Source organism: Gopherus flavomarginatus, chromosome 14 (genome assembly GCF_025201925.1).
Source record: "Gopherus flavomarginatus isolate rGopFla2 chromosome 14, rGopFla2.mat.asm, whole genome shotgun sequence".
NCBI lineage: Eukaryota > Metazoa > Chordata > Testudines > Testudinidae > Gopherus > Gopherus flavomarginatus.
The window spans coordinates 37,868,230-37,878,216 of record NC_066630.1 but is presented as its reverse complement, the minus strand read 5'-3'; positions in this window follow the sequence as shown (position 1 = coordinate 37,878,216).

Genomic DNA, 9,987 nt, shown 5'->3' with positions numbered 1-9,987 from the left:
GTTACAAGCCCCAGACGTAAGCGGCCAAGAATCCAAGCTCTGGACGTGGCTTCGCTCTGATGCTCTGCTCCCTTTCTCCACAGCCATGCACTGCAGGCCCGATGGGCGGCCTAATGCAGCACGCTGGCCCTCATGATTTATGGTGTTTTTCTTTAAAGTCCCAGCTCCTGGAGTCATGAGGTTGCCAGAGACTCTCAGCTTTCATTTAAAAACATCAACAAGTTTATCACTCGCTTGGTTACAAAGGAAAAGCTTGAAAATACGACCCAAGTGATTGCTGAAAGCTCACAATCAGAAGGCAAATAAAGAGTCTCCCAATTCTTTAAACAAAAACAGCTCTGGGTTTTTAAACTCCTGAGGTTGGCCCTACAGGCTGTGCATGTAATGTGCCCCCGGTGCCTTTGGAAAGGGACACCCACAGCTGATCATAGGCTGAGAATGCTACCTCCACCTGGGGAAGGGGGGCAGTAATCTAGCTCTGGTGGTTAACTGGGCCACCTTTATTAATGTGTTCACCCTCACTACCTCCTGTGTGGCAGGGCTCTTATCACCATGGGACAGACAGGGAACGGAGACCCTGAGAAGCACAGAGATTTGCCCAAGTGGTAAAGCAAGAACTTGAACTCAGGGCTCCCAAAGCTCAGGCTAGCGCCACAACCTCTGGCCATCCTTCCTCTCGCACGAGTGAGTGGCTCCTGTCCCCAGAAGAAGCTGCCTCCACCCAACCTCTTAGGAACGAGCAGGGTCTGCCAAGAGGTGCATCCAGCACTGCAGGGGCCAAACGCACTCTGGTGTTAATGTGGAGGGCAGGCGTGGGGAAAGCACAGGCCCCAGAAGGCCAGGCTTGCCCCTGATCCCAGTGATGGTACTTAGCTCAAGCATGCTGGGACCTGTAGATGGCTGAGGCAGATGGATCACGGCCCTTGAGTGCTCCTAGCAGGCTGCCAATGTGGCCCTCGGCTGGGCACAGTCTGGCCAGGGCCGTGCTGAATGCTGCAGCGATTGGGGCATGACTGCAGCAGAAAGCAGAGCTGGCTGGAGACCCACCTCCAAAATGGGGCATAAACAAGTCCAAACAGTGGTGCTAGCGACTGTGTGTCTTGCTGGAGGGCAGATGCAGTTTCCCAGCACTGATTGGAGATGATAACACTGTCCCCTGCCTGTGCCAAGTGGGGAGCCGAAGCCAAGCCCAGCCTCTCTGCCTGCTGAGTCTTGCAGCATTCAGAGGGCCAGGGCTGCAGGAGGCGTCCTATGGCTGCCGCGCACCATGCAGCTGGCAAGGCTTGCCGGAAAAGGGGTGCTCTGAGGCTGGTGGGTTCCCCAGCATACTGCCCAGGGAGAGCTTAGGGGAATAGCCCTTGGAGAGGGTTTGCCCTCTGGCTGTGCAGTGGAATTGTGTCGATCCATATCAGCCTTCTCCAGTTCAAGCACTGAGCTCCAGGATCTCTAAGCATCAGGCCCTGGAGGAGGAAAAGTTCCCCCAAACCAGGAGAGTCTAGTGGAGAGGGAGCTTCTTCTGGATCCCTTAAGGGATGCACTCACTCACCCCCATTCCCTGACCTTGGTGAGCGATCCGTGCGTGGCAGACTGGCCCCTCCGGAGCAGGGGCTTGGGGAAGTCTGGAGCCCCATTTGGGGGTGGACTCCTTGGAACTGCCACCGTGCATCAGCCGCAGACTGAAGTGCAGCAACTCCCCTGTGAGAGTTGCCAGTCAAAGGCCGCCTGCCCTGGCCCACCCTCCATGGAGCTCCACTCACTCACATGGGCTAGAACTTGGCTAAAGTTCTGCATTAGCGCCAGGCAGCTGGAGCGAATCCCTCAGCTGTTACGGGCACAGGGGGCAGGGATGGGGGTTTCAGTCTGCAGCCCCAGTCCTGCTTCCCCAGAGCCTGGAGTGGGGGCTGGGCCAGGTGGAAGCAATTCTCTCCCCTGGCAGTTCGATGAGGGGGAGGGGCCACACCGGTTCCTGCTATGATTTTTGTGATTAGATCCTGCTATGAGCGGCTGCTCGTACCAGCCCCAGAACGTACTGGGCATTGCCAACTATGACCCAGTCTGCCTGAGATATTCCCTGAAGCACCGGGGCAGGCAGAGCCTCCTGCAGGCAAGCTAGGATTGTCCTAAACTGCAGAAAACCCTAACTCCAGTCACTAAATGGTTGCCACCGAGGGCAAGGTCGGCTGTGCAGAGAAAGTGGCACTGCCCCTTTAACAGAGCTTGTATGGCCTTTGCCTGGGGGTGCCGGTTGCGTCCCCCTATCTCCGGCTTCCCTGGCTGTGAATCTTGCCAGCCAGTTGCCAGATGTTTGCACTGATAACCTCCAGATGTGGAATGTCGGGTTTTCCAGTCGTGACACCCAGCCAAGGTGGAAAATCTTTTACCAAAGGGAGTTGTTTCTGCGGCTCTGGAATAGCCCACAGCTGGGGCTGGCAGCAATGGGATGTCCTCTGATCCTTCCCATGGAAGGGTTACACCAAGATCCTGGCCATGCTCCAGACAAGCTGGGAAAATGGATTCCCCGCCTCCACTCGGCACAGTCCAGGCTTCCTTCCTAGTGAATCTCCAATTGATTTTCTTCACTCCAGTTTTAGTTATTCACATCTGCTGCTGAGACTGGGACTGTTGGCTCCAGCAGCTTGGAGCCCGATCCACGTGCTGCTGAGCTGGGCCTTTTGAGTCTAACCAAGCAGCAGGGGACCCTCCGGCATGGGCTGCGTGCAGTGTCCATGCGCAGGCCGGTGTCTCTGTTTGCAGAGCAGTATGAGAGCACGGTCTGTTTGGTGAGCTTCAGCTAATCGGCTATTTCTCAGGCTGGTCACACGGCGTGGGCCGATCAAACATGCCACAGCGCCTGTTCTAGAGAGACTTGGAAGCGGAGTGGCAGGCCAGGGCGGGGGTGCCTTGGCAGGGCTGGGGGGGGCACTGGTGGAACGGCAGGGGGTGCTGCGGGTCAGGATTGAGGTGCACTGGGAGAGCTGTGTGTGGATGTGCAAGCCTGAAAGGCAGGAGTACATGTCACATGATTGGGCTTGAGGTGCCCAGGACAGGAAGCAAAGGCTGCTGTAGCTGTTGAGTGGGGGGCAATGACAGGGCTGTTCGGGGTGGGGTGGGGGCTGCAGGTCAGGATCAAGGGTCGTCGGCTGAGCAGAGTGTTAAGGGCTGCAAGGCTGGCCAGCACGTCCCTGAGCATTACAAACCCTAACCCACAGCCCCCTCCCCAGCTCTGGCAGGGGCTCCCTCCCCACCCCCTGGCTGATGTAAGGCCCAGTGGGGCTCAGCTGCTTTCCAGCACTGTGCCAAGTTTGGCTGTTGTGACGGAAACCAGTTGCTATGGCGATGAGGCTGGGTCCAGCTTTCAACTCACAGGTTTGTCTCCTGGTTTCGCTGTTTCGTTTTTGTCAGTGAGAGTTTCCAGATGGCCTGGGGCTTGGCAGCGGGTCTGGCAGGAGCGGGGGGAGGGGTGGAAGCAGCCCTCCCCCGGCCCCCGCGAAGATCTGAACAGCCCTGAGCACTGGAGTCCAGTCCCAACGCCGGCTCCCGATCCCAACCCAGTGAACGGCCCCAGACCCAGAGATGTCGCCCAGGCCCAAACCCTGGGGCGGAGGCTTGAGCCCACCCAGTTCTGTGGCCTTTTCTCTTCCCTCCTCCCCAAATTCAAGTGGGATGATGTCCCCTAAGTCCCCCCAGCAGGGCCCAGCTCGGGGCCGGTGGGGTGGGCTTGGGTCATTGAAAGCCAGCCTTGGTTAGTCTTGAAAAATCCTTAGCGAGGTACAGACTAAGCTGGCCGATGTCACGTGGATGAGGCCAGCAGCACGAATGCATGTGCAGTCCCTGGTGAGGACCCAGGCGATTCCCCATTAGCTGGGCCTAGAGAGCTTGCATTCAGGGCCTGCAAACCTCCTGGGTCCTCCAGATAGGGTATCTCCGATCTGGGACACTCGGCTTCGCTTTGCTTTAAAAGCCAAGTGAGTTTGCAGCCCTCTTCCCGGCAATGAAGGGCCCTCGTCCTGGCTTGCGCTCAGTGACGCTCACACATTGTTCCCAGGCCCTGCATGCTCGGGTTGCTACCGCTCTTCTGGAGGCAGGCAAACCAACCCCTGAACTGGCCCGAGAGCAGTGGGAGGGACGAGACAGCCCAGCGTTCAGTGATGCAGGGTGTTATCAGCGCCCATTCACAGGTGGCTGTCGCTGCACCGTATCTGTCAACCCCCCGGGGTGAAACAGATGGACAGCTAGACCATCAGGCGGCCAGTCTGCTCTATCCAGCCAGCCGTCGGCTCCTAGAGATCCCTCCGCTCTTTCATCGCTAGCTCCCAGATGCCCAGCTTCCTGGCAGTGCCTGCTTTCCCCCAAGGTTGGCTGGTTCAGCAGGACTTCAGCTGACCTGCCTTAGGGAAAGCAGGATAACTGAGGGCTGGTATCACAGTGTGTTCGCTCCAGCCCTCAGCTCAGGCACGGTGGCTGAAGCCCTTTAGCTGAAGTCCTGCTGGGCCAGCACATGGTCGCATAGGGAGTCCATGGCTGAGTTGCAGCATGAGCCAAGATCTCCAGAGTTCCAGCTCAGCACTTCACCCACAAAACCGCCCTCTGGTGGGTTTACACCAGGGATGGATTATCCCACTGGAGCTTGATAGGTCCAGTTTGTAACAAGGCAATCTGGCCTCCAGCACAGACCTGCTGCCTCGTAGGTGTTCGTCCGTGGCCAGCTGGCTCAGTTATTCAGGCCTCATACGTCTCAAACTTCTTGTTATCGTGAACAAGGTCTTGTCCTCCTCAGAAATGAAGGGCTCTGACGGGACTTTTCCAGGAAGGGCAGTGCTGTGAGTCAAGACTGGACAATGGGGCATGTGGATTTTCAAACCTGGGTAAGGGGGTTTATAGATGCAATTGAGAGATTATTAAGGGTGGATCTCCTGGACACCTCACGCCAGCCCAGTCCAAATCCCAGCCCAGGATTTTGGCTTAATCGATTGAGGAGTTTGACCCCAACCTATCCATCCCAGCTTTCCTGCTGAGCGCAGTGCATGCTGGGACATGGCTTTGGGAATGTAGGGAGTGCTGATGGACACCCATTGTGCAGATGGGAACACCAAGGTCCCTGGTTAGATTCTTTCAGTGTCTTGGTTTCAGTGGCACCAATGGAGACACACCATCTCCCGTTCCATTGTCAGGCTGGTTGCTCTTATTTTTCAGGGCTGTCCGGTACTCGGTGTTGGATGGTTTCATTCTGCTCCCAGATCGTATGAGTTCATTTCTGCACCTCCCAACTCAGCCCCTTGGGTTCAGGCTCTGAGGCTGGGCTGGGCATTTTATTCCTGTTTCTTCTTTGTATTATTGGAGTCCTTGGGAGTCTCCATCATGGCCCAGGACCCCAGTGCGCTAGGCGGACATGGAACAAAATGGCAGTCCCTGTCCTAAGGTGCTTACAAGCTAAATATAGGCCAAAAGACAACAGCTGGATATGGATGGATGGGGGAATACAAGGTAACAATGAGACAGCATGACAGGCAGGATTGCCGCAGACTAGCTGCCCAATCGTAAAAATTTTTGTAGGTATCCTAGCACAGGGTGCCCTGTGTGCCTGGTATGCAGGGCCATGCATGACAGCTGTCTTAGGCTGTTGCCAATGGTGCCAGCAGCCATACGCATGTTATGCCCAGTGCATCTTGTTGGCAGGAACACCAATTGGCAGGCAAGGCCGCCCAGAGGGGCAAAAGGGGCAGTTTGCCCCGGGCCCCTCATTGGAGAGGGTCCCCAGACTGAGTGGCATTATGACCTGGCATGCAGAGTCACAGCAGTGCTCCTTGAAATTTGGCATCGTGCCCCATTCAGCCCTGGAGAGGCAGCTGGCTCGGTATTCCGAACCTTCTTTGTCCAACCTCCTTTGATAGGGAAGGGCAAAGGTGGGGATGAAGATGGTAAGTGCAAAGAGGGCTGGAGGCAGCAGGATCACACTTTCAGCCTTCCCAGAGTATAGTCCTAGAGTCCCATAGTGCCTCATTCCTGGGGCACTCCAGCATGGTGGGGGCAACAGACACCAATGACCAGACACCAGCAGGTAGGCCATGGTGATGGGCACAGAAGAGATGCAGTAGATGCACTCACTCTGCATCCTGCATGACTGCCTATCGCCGTCATCACTGTGGGATCTAAGATCCTCAGAGGTCAGTCAATGGAAGGTGCCTAAATCTCTTGGGGACCCAGGTCTAAGTGCATTCTCCACATGGCATTTCCTGGCACGATTCTGGGCTGGGGCAAAATCATGGTAGCTGAGGCTGCTTAGCCAGAGTCCGGAGCTTTCCCCTGCTTTTGCTGGGGCTTGATTCAGCGCCATCCCCCCAAAACACATGGACGCTGCTGAGACAAGCCAGCCCTTGGTCGCATCCTTGCTCCAGCTTCAACCCAAGCTCCTTTCCCCTGTATCTCTCGCAGCCTGAATGAGGCGCAGACGCAGGAGACAAAGAGAGCTGGGAAAGGCTCTGCTTTCCCTTTAAGATGGCCCAGGTCCCGAAGGAAGGACAATGAGGCCTTTGGAGTGAGGACATAATGGCATCTTTGGGGGGCCCTTTGATGTGCAGGGCTCAGAGAAGAGGGTTCCCAGCCGGAGGATAAAGAAGGCCTTTCTCTGCTCTCAACAGAGCTTTCATTAAAGCCTGAGGAGGCAGCTGGGGGATGGGAAGAGCGAGAGATTGTCCTTCCCTTTTAAAGTAATTAGTGGCTCTCAGGCCAGCGCGAAGGGCCTGGTTTAATTTACTGCAGGACTCTGCCGGCGCCTCGCTCCCAGGCTGAGTTCCAGCGGCTGCCAGGCTCCCTTGGATGCTGTTCCTGCTCCCTGGAGGAGTGCCAAGGGAATTAAAGGGACATGTTCGGCCAAACAACGGGCCAGATCCCAAGAGAGGCAGCGCGCCCTCTGCCGCAGTGGGAGACACAGGCATCAGCACCTCGTTGGGTCAGGGCCAGAGTGCTCCCCAGTCTCCCAGCGGGACAGGAGGGACAGAGTGAAGGAGGAGGCAAAAGGAGAGGGATAGAAAGAGGGGAATGGGACGAGGATGAAAGAGGAAGGGAGATGGGGTAACAGAAAAGAGAGACGCAAGGGGGGTATTATATCAGCACTGGAGCCCCGGTAATCAGAGCTGGGTCAGAACCGCCCCAGATATCAGGGGTGGGCCAGCTCTACTCAGCGTTGCCAAACTTTGAGCCAGGGTGATGGGCATCTTAAATTAGAGAGTCCTCACAGATGGGGAAACTAAGGTAAAGAGCAGGGCAGTGACTTGCTGAAGGTTGCCAAGTAGGTCAGAGACTAGAACCCAGAACTTCCCAGCTCCCTGCTCTAACCACTGGACAGTGCTGCCTTGGTAGGAAAGACATGAAAGAGAAAGAGGGACAGACAATGGCAAAGTGTGAGACCAGGAAAGAACAGGGAGGAAGAGAGGGAGGGGAGGGATCGTGGGAACGATAATAGAGCAAAAGAAGAAGGAAAGGAAATGAGACAGGAAGAAAGGGGCTGGGGGAGGGATCGGACCAAAGAGAGTCTGGAATAAGGTGTTACCGCCTCATGACTGAGGTCAGGGACTATGTCCTGTTAGCACCAGAGCCTAGAAAAACTCCAGGGGATGACGGTGCACGGTTTGTCCATGAAAGCCGCAATCGATCTATCTACCTACCATCACTATTTTACTTTATAATGTATTATTTACTTGGGCCAAGATTTTCAGGGCTGGCTAGTGATCCTGCCCCCGCCCCCCCAACTGGAGACACCTTAGAGGGGCCTGGTTTCCAGAGGGTGGGGGGGCTGGCGAGTTCAGCACTTTTTGAAAAGCAGGCCTCTGCAAGGTGGCTTCAGCCAAGCACCCCAATCTTGGCCTTGGTGCCCCACGCATGCTGGGTGCTTTACAGAGGGTACGGTCCTGAAGCTCGCCTGCGCTAACTTGGGTGCAGGCAAAGCCCAGGAGCAGCGAAACGCTGAGCAGCTGAGGCAGGGCCGTTTGCCATGAGGAGACTTGGGGGGTGCGGCTCAGCGGGGGGCTTTGAGGCTCCAGCTTAGAGGTGAGATGGAAGGGGCTGATGGGGAAGAGGCCGAGAACAGTGAGATGAGCGAGACAGGGACGGAAGCCAGGCTGTACGGGGTCTTCCAGACCAAGGGGAGAAGTGAAATCTGAAGCAGGAGACGAAGGATGGGGCCTGTGCTCTGAGCAAGGGGCCAGGGTGCTGGCCGACTGGAGAGTCAAGGAGGTCACAGTGGTTGGGCTACACAAGTCTCTTGTTCGGCGCAAAAGCTTTGGGGAAGGCCCGCAATAAGACCGGCCTGTTCCGGCTGCAGGGCCCTGACAGGTGGGGCAGCTAGCTAAGCCCTCAGCCGGGTCCCAGCCCCCTGAGGCAGCAGCAGGAAGAAAGGGCTATTTCATCAGCTTCCTGCCCTCTGGAGCGCGATGGTGGAAGGTCAGAGGTGGTGCTGGGAGGCAGCCGCTCCTGGAGCTGCCCCTATCTGGGAGCGGCATCAGCTTCTGTGTAAACAGCGTCTTCCTCTCGGGATGCTTCCAGCCTCGCCGCTCAGCGGATGTGGAGAGTGCTGGGTCTCCAGCTCCTGATGGGCAGGAAACGGAAACGCTGGGCAGAAGCCCACCACGCTGGCACAGCTCCCGCCCCCATCCCCATCCAACCCATTTGCCAGGCTCCTCCAGTTTGTCTCTTGTCTTTAATTTTAACCCATTAACACCACCTGCTGAACCCAAGCCACACGGCTGATAACTTCTCCTGGGGCACTGCCCCAAGGCCTTGATTGAAAGGCCTAAGAGAGTTCACAGGCAGCACGGCGGGTGTTCTCTTTTTAGACCATTTCTAGTGCTCGGTGGCTCTGCAGCCGTGCTCTGCTTCGTTTGTGAGGGGCCATTCAAATGTGATACCCGTTGTTTTCTGCGACCTGCCCCTCCAAGATGCAGAGTTTGGCAGCCATGTTGTTCTCTGAGTGGCTGCAGCATGTCCTGGTCCAGAGGAGATGCACACATCGCGCTCTCGCTCTCTCTCTTTCTTGTTCATGTAGACTTTGTGTTTGTTCTTTCTTGGCATTAGTTTTCCTGAATTTAAACTAAAAGCCCTCTTACATTGAGGGTCCACAGTTGCTCTTTGTGGATGGAAGCAGAACATTTGACATCTCCCCTCCCTCCCTGCACACACACTATGGAGCTAATCCTACCCCCCCATCCAGTGGAAAAATTCTCCTCTCCAATCTACACAACAGCTCTGTTATCCACATATAGGGCAAGGCCCTAGCATGTATCCTGCATGGCTGCCAGTGGGCGCTTTGTGCATGGCTAAGTTGTGCAGGCCCTAGCATGTCTACTGGTGGAGATTCTCCGTTAGCGTCGGGCAGGCGCTGGGTTTGATCTCTGCTCTCAGCATGCAGTTCTGCCCATGGTACACAGCTTAGTGAGCCATGCGGCCTTCGGAGGCACAGATTTTGCTTCAATCCCTAAACCTTTCTGGCTCATGCTGGCTGATGCCCTTCGGACTCAACGCCAGCGCTCCGAGGAGTTTCAATGGGCTCTTAGGAAATTCCCTGTTAACACAAGACAACTGCAGGGCACTGCAGCGTCCTGGGACAGATGTCTAGCGGCAACCTTGGCGGGCTGAGTCCTGCAAGAATGGCTGGAGTCCTGCACACTAGAGACCTCTGGGACTCTGGAGCTCAGAGGATTTGCAGAGCATAACGGGCCCCAGTTCTACTCGGGCATATTTAATACAGTGTTTTACCAACCATGATGTAGGCTGGTGCGTGGAGCACACAGGACTGGAGACCTGTGTTCTACTCCAGGCACATCACTGATTCACTGGGCAAATGCCTCAGTTTCCCCATCGGTGCTAATGTTCTCTCCCTACCGCACCAAGGGTCACTGATGGCTGGAGAGCGCTTGTCCCCAGGACGTGGCAAGGCCTGTATTGTTGTCGCTATGGTGTGTTACATTTGTGCCAGGGCGTCTGTGCACTAGC